Source organism: Mytilus californianus, unplaced genomic scaffold (genome assembly GCF_021869535.1).
Source record: "Mytilus californianus isolate M0D057914Y unplaced genomic scaffold, xbMytCali1.0.p SCAF_3, whole genome shotgun sequence".
Taxonomy (NCBI): domain Eukaryota; kingdom Metazoa; phylum Mollusca; class Bivalvia; order Mytilida; family Mytilidae; genus Mytilus; species Mytilus californianus.
In genome coordinates, this window is record NW_026262679.1 from 17135469 (window position 1) to 17148578 (window position 13110).

The 13110-nt window shown below is 31.6% G+C and overlaps 1 protein-coding gene across 5 annotated transcripts in view; it reads left to right on the plus strand.

Annotated features, from left to right (window-relative positions):
* LOC127734025 (semaphorin-2A-like) overlaps window positions 1-13110 on the plus strand; it is a 134289-nt gene that overhangs the window by 108397 nt on the left and 12782 nt on the right. For all 5 annotated transcript variants that reach the window (XM_052243579.1, XM_052243580.1, XM_052243576.1 and 2 more), the window contains one exon: window positions 8486-8602. The gene's annotated coding sequence lies outside the window, so the exon portion shown is untranslated. The remainder of the gene's footprint in view (window positions 1-8485; window positions 8603-13110) is intronic.

Below are 13110 nucleotides of genomic sequence, written 5' to 3' on the forward strand. Positions count from 1 at the left end.
CTTTCCGTATTTTATTAAAAAATACTTATTGCTTTTACAGTTAACAAGAAGATACAATCTGGAGTTAAAGTTTGTTTCACAGCAATTACTTTGTAAAACATTCATAGAATTTATGAAAATTTGGCAGAAGTTTTTTTTATGATTAAGAGATAACGTCTGAAGCAAACTTTTGAAAATATATTTGTTTTTATTTTCGGTATTTTTCTGATAGGTGGACTATTGCTTTTTACAGTTAACATTTACAAACTGTTTGAGATTAAATTTTCTTGACATGATAAATTTGTAAACCATTATGGACAGAAGCTAATCAAGAAATAGCATCTACAGAAAAAGTGTTATTATTATTATTTAATTTAGCATTTTACTGATAAATGCACTCACTTTTTACAGCAGACCTTAAAATTTTCTTGTATGATTAGAAATCACATATTCAGAAAATTGTTAAATCATAAAGCATACATGTAGCTCGCTCCACATATGTCATGTGTTGTTTTGTTAATGGTAAGAACATGGTCATTTTCTATAGATTTACTGATTATTAAATGTAAAAATATCACGACACACTAAGGTTTTCTACTATCATTACCTCTTACGCCAATGGCATGAGGCAGACTTTGCACTTTTTCTACCTTTACTTTCTATTTTGTTCACTTTCTTAAACGATTTAGCAATCGCATTGTTTTGACAAGCGCCACTAATGATCCTTATGTGGACGAAACGTTTAACTAGATTTTTGTAAATTTGAAATTAATAGCCTGGTTTCAGTAATGAGATTTTACAGTGAACAGCACCCTTATGCGAATAATGAATAAAGAAGCGAATAACGTATGGTTCATTGGCGTAATAATTGGATATTTTTCGATCTTGATATAGAAACTTGTCACTCTAATCCTGGTGGAGCAATATACAGGTTTTCTACAAGAACTGCGACCTGACATCGACGATTAAAGCAAGTCATAAAAAACGTCAGACGTCAAAGCAATATTCGACTTATTCGAAAAATACATTAATATTTTCGTCTGAAAGTTTAGATAAACGCAATCAATTAATCGATACAAGTTATGAAAATGGACCTCATATCTTATCACAAAAAAATACACTTACAATATATTTATATATATATCCAATTGTGCCATAAGGGCTAGTTTTTCCTTTGTTCTACCTGATAAGAACTGACGGGTTATACATTGTTCACCTTGGACATTGCGATACCTCTGAATATCAGAATCAGAATATCGCCACCGCAATATATACAAATTGTGCGCCGTTTAAAGCATATGCATATATATTTTTGTTATTCATACGAATAAGAGTTACACCTGAGTATTAAAAAGTATGAAAAAGTTAGCAAAGTTAAATTATTCATCGTCTCAGTTACAAAATATTTCGAAGATAAATTTGACAATGTCTGAAAGAAGAGGATTTCTTTTAAGCTGTGACCTTACTACAGTCACAGACACTAGTTACTGTTTTTATTACTGAAACGATCATTTTAAACTGAACAACTCTTAAATGTCTGAATTAATCGCAAGGAAAAATGTCAAGATCTTTGTCATTTATTCAGTACGTGTTCAGTACCCCGATCCGTGCAGGAGATTTAGTACAGTTCAGTACTGACTCGGGTAATTAAGAGAAAACGCCTTGCATTCGATTCAGTAGAGTCAAGAACGTTTTCGTATAAGTCAGTACATCGATAAAATAGTTGTTTGGGAATTTTCAGTAGTGTTCAGTGCCAGGTAAATCTATCGATATTGACTTAAAATAGTTTGTGCAGATTTATAAGGCTTGTCTCCCTTCATTCGCGCTTGGACTATAATTTTCTGTACATTGATCGATTTCTCAATGATATTGATTTCTTTCCGTGACAAATACTTCTGCTTTGTTTAATTGTTCAAAATGAAATATGTTTGAAAGTTAAATGGTTATAAATTACAATGAAAATGAAATCTGTTGTCGGAATTGCGTATTTTTTTTACTTAGCTTTAACGTCGGAAACGGCTATTGAAAAAACGCAAACCTTTAAACTGGCAATCCCCACTCTCAGTAAAAATCGGGTTCTACGTACAATTTTAGAACTGTATATATCTTGCTGAAAAAATCGCTAACGTCAAATTTATTTTGTTATTGTGAATATCAATTTTCTCTGTGAATGACACGTAGATTTATGAGAATAAAGTTCATTTATTCACTTTTCAATTTATATTTGTTTTTATGTTTATTCGATTAAATGATCATGAAGTATATAAATCTGTTAAATGTGACCCATTAAATCAGCCCCATTATAAATATTGCAAATACTTCATAAAATATGAATATCATCTACTTTAAGAGTGTGCGTTATACACCGATGCTTTTAAAATTTTGTTCACTTTACTTGTTGAAAATTAAAACATATACAAATAGACACGACTCTGGATAGGCAGAAGTTATAAAATACAGATAATGCATTTTTGTAAACATTGTATAGGAACATTGTTTAGCAAAACAAATCGTGCATATTTCAGATTAACAAAGCAAATAAACACGTATTAATAATTGATATTTCAGTATTGAATTTCAGTGTGCAATATATGCATAATATATGCATAATAAAACGAACATGAATTAATGACATTTGATCGGAACTGAAATACACATAGTTAATGTTCCGGTATTTGATGTCTTATCCTGAGACGAGAAAAGTCTGTAATTCTTTATCTCATTTAAGCCAATAGCTGGTGCTGTATCTCAGCCGCATCATAAAACAACCAATTAGAATCTATATGTGATAAGTAATTATTTCAAGATGGCGTGTATATCGACTGAAACTAATAGCTCCGCACCGTGATGCGAAGTAAAGAATAAAGAAAAATGAACCCAGAAAATAAAGAACAGAGAATAATGAGGTGCTAAATTGTATAATTATTCCTATGTATTACATGTATGTAAGGTTTTTTTTTACTTGACCCCAAGATAAATAAATGAATAAATGAATATAGTTTATTTTCGCGTTTATACTGAAAAATCTTGGAAGTTTTGTTATTTGCTTGTCGATTGACCACCGAATTAGTTGATAGTTGTCTCAATGGCATCATACAACATATTCTCAAGTATATTTTGAATAAGTCTGTCAATGCTAGTGGCCGTTTATAACGAATAACAATATCAATAGATTAATGTTTCTATATACGTAAACCAAATATCAATTGTTTCAAGCTTCCTGTTTATTTTCTCTTTGTATTGTGTTTGATTGTTCTTTTAAGTGAAAATTGAAAAAAAAATGATTTTTTGATGATTTACTTGGCAGTTATATTGTTCAAATAAATAAACGAATGTCAAGTATTAAAATTTTTTATTTAGCAAATAGACTTTATCTAAAATAATGTTGTTTTTGTTATCCCGACATGCATTATGAATTTAAGAATATATTGGGAGAACATCAATATGACAGCAACTCTACGACAACAGTATCTAGAATACATTTTCAGACCAACATAAGTCCTTATAAGTAGACAGGTGTATCCATACAGTGTATAAAAGTTAAGAATTAATTAAACAGAAACAATCAACGAACTTATACATCCGGACTAAACATGCATGAAATAGTTGCCACTGGACGTTAGGCAATTATCAATCAATCATAGATGACATTATGTTTTAAAGCTCAAAGATATAACATATATATATATATATATTGTTTGTGCTGTATTTAGACCCCTCTACCAAGAAATTTGTTTTGCATTCACACGTATAAAAATTGCGGTTTTTATCCAACGCAATCATAGGTTTGAACGTTGATTTCAATTTAGACTTGTCTAAATTGAAAACAACGTTCAATATATATATATATATATATATATAAACAAGTCTAAATTGAAAACAACGTTCAAACCTATAATTGCGTTGGATAAAATCCGCAATTTTTATACGTGTGCATGCAAAACTAATTTCTTGGTAGAGGGGTCTAAATACAGCACAAACAACATTTTCCAAAAGACCAAATGAGTGAAAAAGTATATTTTAACAAAACGCATTTGACTAGCAGGTCGAACAACTGATGTTCTTAACCCCTGCTGACTGCCATTGGCGATTGCCAAATATACAGATCACAAGATGTAACAAAATAGATCTTATTATTAATTTATTACCAAACAGAAAAACAATAAACTTGAGGATAAGATGGTATACCGCAAACATGAGGTGCAAAAATTTGTACACCATATCCGGATTTCGACAATTAATGTCTCTTCAGTGATGTTAGGAATCGAAACGGTATTTGGAAGGCCATATAATTTACCTCAATTAAGGATAGACTCTTGTTTGTAGATACATTGTATCTTACTTTAAAAAAATGTCAATAAAGAGTTGAAATAGTCAGTACGAACTTCGGACGAATCAAACTTGTTTGGTAATGTGTTAAAATCAGAATAAAATGTGCAAAAATGTATAGCTTATAGATATAGTGAGATGATATCATGTTGACCTGAAATGACAAAATGTGTTCTATATGCCAAAATGGACATATCGGAGACGATTATCACTATATTCTTGTATGTCCGGTTTTAGAAAATGAAAGGAAAAGATTGAGTGATTCCAAACGAACTAATAAGCAGACGTAATGTTTACAAATACAAGACACTGTTGAACTCTAAAAAACCCAAAATCAAAATACTCAAACAGCTTTACAATTTCATAAGATGTACCAACAGTAAAATTACTCCTTCTTCTCAATCATAATTTAAACAAATTTTTTGGCTTTAGATTTGAAATAATTGGCTGAATAGAATAAGGTACTGATGATGTTAAAACACCTTTATTGAACATTTCTAATTGTGTGTAGATTCTTGCACAATTCAATTAAATGCCCTGTTGGATTTTAGTTGTAAACAGAAAAGTGTATACAGCTACTATACGAATTTGTATTTTAAGGCTTGTCTATTTTACTTTTTACTTGGGAGTGTACACCAGTTTTTCTTTGTGTTTGATATACATACAAAGTCCTAATCCTATTCAATTCTTAGTTTCTACAAACTGAATGTCTAAAGCAAATTGCACAGACTAATCGCAATATAAATTTAAGCACTCAGTTTGCTAAAATAATCTGTCATATCTTCATATTTTGTTTCCTTGATGGCTTCAATTATTCTTATAATTATTATTGAAGTTGTCGTCTTTACTCATGGTAGATTCTTTATAAAGAGAAATAGAAAGTTCAATTTCAATGTGAAGTGTAACTCTGTGGCATGCAACTTATAAGAAGGGTGGATTTTATATTTTGAGACTGTCTCATTTTCGCAAGAGTAGATTTTTTAAAGAATATAGCAAAAAACTAAAATTTAGCTCAAATTGTTATAATTTTATCAATATTCAAAAACTTACCAAATTTTTCTTTTTTCATCTATATTTCTTCTTTCTGTTTTTGAAGATGGTTTAATTTTGTATTTTGTGTTTGCGAGTAACACACCAGCTCCATTGGGACCTCTTATATACTGACAATTATTTTGGTCTTTTAAGATATCTCAAATTTAAGGATTTCCTGAAGTTACTTTAATCAATCAAAATATTCTAAAGGAAAAAATTAGTTCTGAAGAAGTTCTTTGAATACCTGAATATGCTCTAAAAAAGCAATTAGTATAAAAAAAGATATTTGTACCCTATGTAGATATATAAAATTGTATAGATACCAGGATTAAAATATTGTATGCCTGACGTGCATTTCGTTTACAGAATACTCACCAGTGACGCTCGAATAAAAAATATTAAAAAGGCCAAATAAAGTACGAAGTCGAAGAGCATTGAAGACCCAACATTTCAAAACAAAGGTTTTGCCAAATACATCTACGGTAATCTATCTGTTCCTTGGGAAGAAAATCTTTAGTATTTCGAACATTTCAAAGTTTATAATAGGACAGTCACTCAAAAAAAATAGAAAAAGAAAAGAGAAACAGCTAGAGGTCAGAATACCGTAATTTATGATGACCATGATTCAATGTCCAGCTCTTGCTGCCGTGTCCTGAATTAAGATAAGAAAGGCAGACCGCGAGTGAAATTAATATTTATGTATGCACGTGGTTTTCTTGTGCAGCGCAAGCAATAGTAATTGGAAAGCATACGCACTGATACCGTCTGGATTATAATACACATTTGCATCATCGCGTGTAATAATTATAGGCTCAAATCTAATGCTAGTTGAATTCGGATGTCAAACTACCTACCTCAAGTGGTTTGACTCCGGATTCATTGGCATTTAATCCGAAATTTTTGTAAACGCAAAAAGATGCCATATAATGAAAATAAACCAAGACGGGTGTATGATAGCTGGTCAACAAAATGAATACACAAATGTTCAAAGTCGCACCATATTGAAAAGATTAAGATGCTATAAGATCAATCTATTAAAAACAAAACAAACAGAATTGAAATTTAATCAACATACATTCCTGTTAATGAATCATTTCCGAAATTTTGTAAATACTAGAAGATGCCCACGAAATCGTGGTACAATTGGGCAAGTGTTGAAACAGAGAGTTTTTAAATATAGCGGGCAGTTAAACTGGTTCCCGATCGCATTACAGATTTATCATACAGAATATGCAAATGATGGAATTAATTATATTTGAAATAGAAAAAAGTTCTTTTGATAAATAACGTGCCTTTGGTGGTTCTTTCGATTATGTGAACAGTTATGACTTTTCGACTCCCAACATTACACTTAACCCAATTTTATCAATACGACTGTTCTTATTAAAGATTGATCCTTACAAAAGCTGATTGCAAATATATTTCCTGCGAGTCAATCGAAGCCTTCGTTTGTAACGAAAACGTTTAGTATGCTAGATATACTAAATGTGCTTGTGAAGAGACGATCAAAGCTGAGAACTTTCACCTTTGACACATATATGTACGTTTCGGTCATAAAGTTTATCGCTAGTTGTATGTATTCCGATGTGCACCAGTTTCGAAGCTTAAGTAGCAATTTTGTTTCTGTATTGTTATGAATCACAATTTAAGATCAACCAAGGAAATTCGTTTAAATTCATGCTCATTGAAAAAAAAAATATAATCAGCGTTATATAGTACTGTGATATATTTGCTTTAAATGATCATAAAGACTCTAATAAAACTATGAAAATTTACTGAAGGGAACTGACCTTCAACAAATCAAGTAAAAACAGCAATAATAGTCCTTTTCTTAATTTGGAAATTTCCGTTTCAAACCTTAAACTCTACACACTAAGTTAGTTCCCGATCGTCATATTTTCTTTTTCGAACATCACGATTGGTTTTCCCATTCTTATGGTATGCATATTTCCCAACTAATTCGCTATACCCATGTCAGTAGTAACGTTTTAGATGTTAACACACACTATCTATGCCTTTTATGACTTATTTTACAGTATGGGTTATGCTCACTTTTAAAGGATATAGTTGCTTTCACCTACGTCGTTTGGTCTTCCGTGGATACTTGTCTCAATAGCAATCGTACCATATCTTATTATTTTCATATACGTAGTACATTATTTAGTTAGAGATTTCGTTACGGTAAGTTAATAGTTTACTAAATTAATTTCACAGATAAAACACATTTTGATTTGGAAGTTTGCTTGTACCTGTACAATCTTTTCCTGATTTTTTCCGGGGTTCGTGTTGCTTAGTCTTAAGTTTTGAATACTGTTGGGTTTTTTCCGTGCTTGTCCATGGCATTGTCAGTTCGTGTTTTCAAATTATAAGTTTGACTATCCCTCTATTACCTACCGCCTCCTCTTTCTGTCTGTTTTTAGGATATAACATCCAAATTATAACGGTTTTGTATTTCATAAATATAAACATAACTACATATATATTTCGGATCAAGTATGAAATACCGTATTGTAGTCCATATATTTCTATATACAGTTATGAAAACATTTATGGTTTACTATCATGTAAATACTAATATTGTAGTGTTGCACAATGGCGGGTTTGTCACAAAATCTTTGAAAAGTCTTTTATCAAAGTCGTTGGATGTTTACTGTAAGATACCTTTAATTACGTATTTGATACTGGCTGTCAACTAGCTTTCAGTGACTGCTAGTACCCTTAGATCAGTACTTTGTGTCTTTTGTCTTTTTAATGTTTTCTGCTTTTGATGGATCTGATGAGTCTTTCCTACAGATTTTTTCATTTTGCTCGTATGTTTTGTTAATACACTACTGTTGCATGTTAGGCGAGGGTTGAACGCTCACAAACATTTTTCACCACGTCATATTTTATATATGCATTTCCATAGTCAAGGACCTGTCATTCAGTGGTTTTAGTTTGCTGTAGCTATTTGTGTATTCTGTTTACCTAAATCATGCTGTTATGTTTTGTCAATTACATTGTTTTACATTTTGTCGTCGGAAAGTCCTACCACATCGACTTTTAGTTGCTTACATTCATGTACGATAGTTGGTAGATAGTACGCTCATCCTATTTCTTTTTGTTTAAACTTCTAGTAATAGCTGATTTGTTTTTTATTTTTCAGGGTCGACAGTTTTCACAAATTCACAATTTGATCATCCATTGGAATTATCTGTTCTTGTATATGCAGTTGTACTCACATGCTTTGTTATTTTACCCAGTATATATTTTTTGATAAAAGGTGAGTGTATTGATTTTTTTAATTATTATATTGAACAAATAGTTTCTTCCCAAAAACATGGTTGTCACCTTCGTTTCTTCAAATACAAGCAATTTCAACTCTGCACACAATTTACTGCAATTATATTCAGTATTAAATTTATTTTTAGCTACGGTAAAAATTAAAAACTTTATCAAACAATCCAATAGCAGATGTAATGTTATGGTCATTTAGGTAATACAACTATTAAAATTGTTCTATTATTTTTTATCGTTATAACTTCATCTGCTGGGTACTTCGGTACTGGAATAAAAATACGGTAAGTATTATTTATTGAAATTTGATTTTATTAAATTTTGGAAATCATTTGTTAAATTACGGAATATATCTCCCTCGTGCATTTCCTTGATTCCTTGCCCGAATGTGGCCATACCTATTTGTCCCGTTTAAGTTGTATCTGCCCTTCGTCGCATGAATTGAATTTTGGATTTCAAATATTAATGCCTCGAGCATCACTGAAGAGACATGAATTGTCGAAATGCGCATCTAGTGCAGTAAAATCGGTACCGTTATCGTTATTAAAAGCCGACAGTGATAGTTCTAGTTTCAAAACAAAAATATTGGCCGTATATAGAAAAAGAGATGACTTGTTTCTTTTATAATCACAACTGAAAATATATAAGTATACATCAGGCAATGGTAGTTTACTGCTGTTCAAATCTCGTAAATCTATCATAACCTTTAGAGCAACTGAGGTAATCGCATGCAAACTGAATGAGGTGAGACGGTGCATCTATCATCAACCATACGAATCGTTCAAGTTGTCCCGATATTGTATATGTATATGACACATTCAGTTGATTAACAAGTCAGACGACTTTCCTAGCATCATCAAATCTGCGATTGCAAATTATGTGTCTCATGAGCACCAGTGCATTTAAGTTGAATATTGTGGTTTCTGAATATAATAAAACAATTAATTGTTTCATATTATTTTCTATTTTATTAATATTCATAAACGTCGTACCTTGTAATGTATATACAAAAAAATGAAAAAAAAAATGAAATGTGCCAATGAAACAACTACTGGTCAGCTCAATGATGCGCTCGTTCACGTAACACTAAAAAAATTTGCTGACAAGGTACGCTTTTTTGTAAATACATGTTGAGGTTTGTTTAATGTCTCAGACACATATCCCATATCTATTTTTTTTAATTCTGAATTCTGCTGACTGAGAACTTTTTTATTTCTATTTAAAAACCTTCCGAAAAGAGTAATGTTCTGAGACATCTCAATGTCAACATTGAATACAATTGTTCAATCATACTGTGTTTAGGAGGGCTTAAGGACCCAACAACTTCCTTGTCAAGTAACAGGCAGATCTCCTCATTTGTTAAAGGCTGAGCCCTTTTAGGTTTGTTTCCCCTGCCTTTTTGTTCTAACAGCTTTTGCTTGGACTTCATTGTTTGCCTTGCTAGGTTGAAACTCTCATCATTCTCATCTTCCATGATTGAATGACCATATTTGTGACGCATGAGTTTTTCTTTCAACACCACGTATGAAGCCAAGAATGGTTGATGGTTCATAGTCATTGCCTTGTTGCGTACAGTCAACGCAAAATTAGAAAGAGGAGGATCAAGCTCAGCAACTGGTACTGTTTGTTTTTCAATCTGTGAAACCTGGTCGTCACTAATGCAAGATCACAAATGGTTTTATATTCTATTGAATGTCAAGAATGTATTGAACGGTTTCATCTCAATGTTAAAATTATTGGTCAAAATGTTTTTCTACATTACGTTCAATCTCTTCAAAAATGTTATGAACATATAGATAGTGGTTGATTGAAATGTATCGAAAATCATTTAAAGTTAGTGAATATATCACTCGTACAAAGTTCTGAATCCTTTTACGGATTGAGCTTTACTTTAGGTCCTTTTTGGTTTGTTGTACATTTGTATAAGTTTTGGGCCTTCAAATATTTTGGCCATGTTCATCGCTAAAGAGAGATTTGTTGTCGAAATGCGCATAACATTGTTATGGTTAATATTATTTCATGTGTTCTGTATGAAACAGATAGAACTGCTGCTATACTGTATTTGCAGTGTCAGTGGTGTTTGTGTCAAGGGACTATTCAGGACAGATTTCAGTACTTCCCTGATCAGCCAACATATCTATTTGAATAAGTACAGTAGCTAGGTCGTCATCAATAGTTGCATTAACATATTGGTCATTTTCCAACAAATTTAACTGAGATAACTGGAGATTAAATTTTGCGACTTTTTGCGTTATTTTCCTGGTTATTTTATAAGCAGACGAAGTTCGGTCTGAGGGCTTAGGACAGTGGAGTTTTTTGCTTATCAAAAATTAGTTTAAAATTTCTAAAATTCTAAAAACAAATAAATAAATGTTTCAATAAATCAAAACTACCAAATCAGTTATTATTTCTTATTAATAACCGCACACAGTGTTTATCTGTATACAATTGTTGACACAATAGTTTTGAAATAGTTCCGGCAAGCAGACGTGGTTTACAGGTCAGTTGAGGTCATTGACGTATAACGCTTACGTTTATACGAATAGCTTTATATATATAGTAAAATAGCTGATAATGAACACAACGATGTTAATAAAGTCTGTATAATGTTATATATCAGACTTGAAAAGTTCAACTCAGATATTTAGATGTAATAAGAGGGACAAAATGTATGCCACAACTTAAAACTAGAAAAATGGCACAGTGCAGAACTGAAATCGTTACGTTTGTCATAGATCTTAGTCAGTTAGAAGTCGTTCATCTGTGTCATCTTTAAGAGCAGCATCACGATATAAAACATACCTTCTCATTGTAGCGGTATCTTTAATGTCCAATTCACAACGATAAATTTGGTACAATGACGCAATGAAATGTGGTTTATTAATCAAATGCTGAAAATCATCATCAACGCAGGACGGCTAATTAAAGATGTTTTTTTAGAATGTTTTGTACGAGTTAAGTATGAATGCAGGAACAGGTCACAAATTAAGGATGCACCATAATTACCTATGTACTACTTACTATTTGACATTAAACTCGACAAATGAGTAATCAATCAATAAGTCCAGAATTTTGATGATTTTGTCTTCTGTGTATTTGTTGTTGGAATTAGTACAGAGTCCTAACACAGATTTTTCATGACCTACATGTAGTGAACGTTTGGGCCCCAAGGGAATCCCAATCTCAGAAGTCAGCATTTTTTGTATTGGTTTTTCTACCATTAGGAATAGTTATTTGGCACAACTTTTCGGAACTTTCGATTGTAATGCTCTTTAGTCGTGTTAACTTACAATATGCTTTTGATTTTGAATTGATTTGAGTCGAGGGCCACTTAATTATAAATTGGCCTCTTTACTTTTCTATATGTTTATTGTTGTACGCAAGACGTGCGTTTCGTCTACAGAGTACGTTCGAATTACAAAAGTTAAAAAGGCTAAATAAGTACAAAGTTTGAGAGCATTAAAGATCTAAAATTCCGAAAGTTTTTTTCCAAATACAGCTAAGGTAACATATTTCTTGGGTAGACAATCCTTAGTATTCAGACAAATTTAAAGTTTTATAAATAGTTAATATATTATTACGGATATATCGATGATGCTATCCAATACTGTAGAAAGAATAGTTCTTAGGATTTTGAAAGAAGTTTTGTATATAATGACAAGGCTGCGTACAAAGGATGTTTCTGAAATGTATTTGTATAAAGGAATGGATATTCTTTTATTTTAAAACAAAAAAGGGAAAATGACGGATTTTCTAAAATCTCCACTTTCGTGAATGCTATTGGAGTGTAAGTGGGATTCCTTGGATTTGCAATTAATTCTAAGTTCTTGTTTATGCTATCCAACTACTGAGTTTTGTGAGTAAAACAATATAGCTTGAGGCTTTTTCTGTGGGAACTTTATAATATACATGTATGTCTTGAAGAGAGGATAAAGTAACCAAAACAATCAATGCAAGTTTTGAAACCTTGAGAAATCAGTGTGGTGCAAGTGAATGATTGTGTTTAAATGCACTTCTGAATGTGTAAACAAACAGTTTGGCTCAATTCTGAGAAAACGTCTTTTTTAGTAAGTCTGCCTCCTTCTTAATCCAATCGATACATGTGCGGTTTTACCTTTGACGTATTAGTTAAACGTAAACAATTTTGATAACATGGATATGATTGTAAACGTTTTATACATGAAAAAGGTACATTTTCAAAAAGTTTCTAACGGCAGTCTTACATACTAGTAAGTTGAACAATCGTTTGAAGTACTTTCACTCAGAAGTATACAGATAAACAGCAACACATTTTGATTCATACAAAACAAGACTTATTTGACGTAGAACAGATGCCGTGCTGGAACTTTGATTTTATATTGCACACGTCTTTTTTTTTTGTCATCTGCATGTTCATCGAGTGTTAAAAATACTCCAAATAACATACATGTTTTCGTAATTCGACAAATATATGTTTTATTTTATTCGTGCGCTATTTTTCATTTGTAAGTTAAA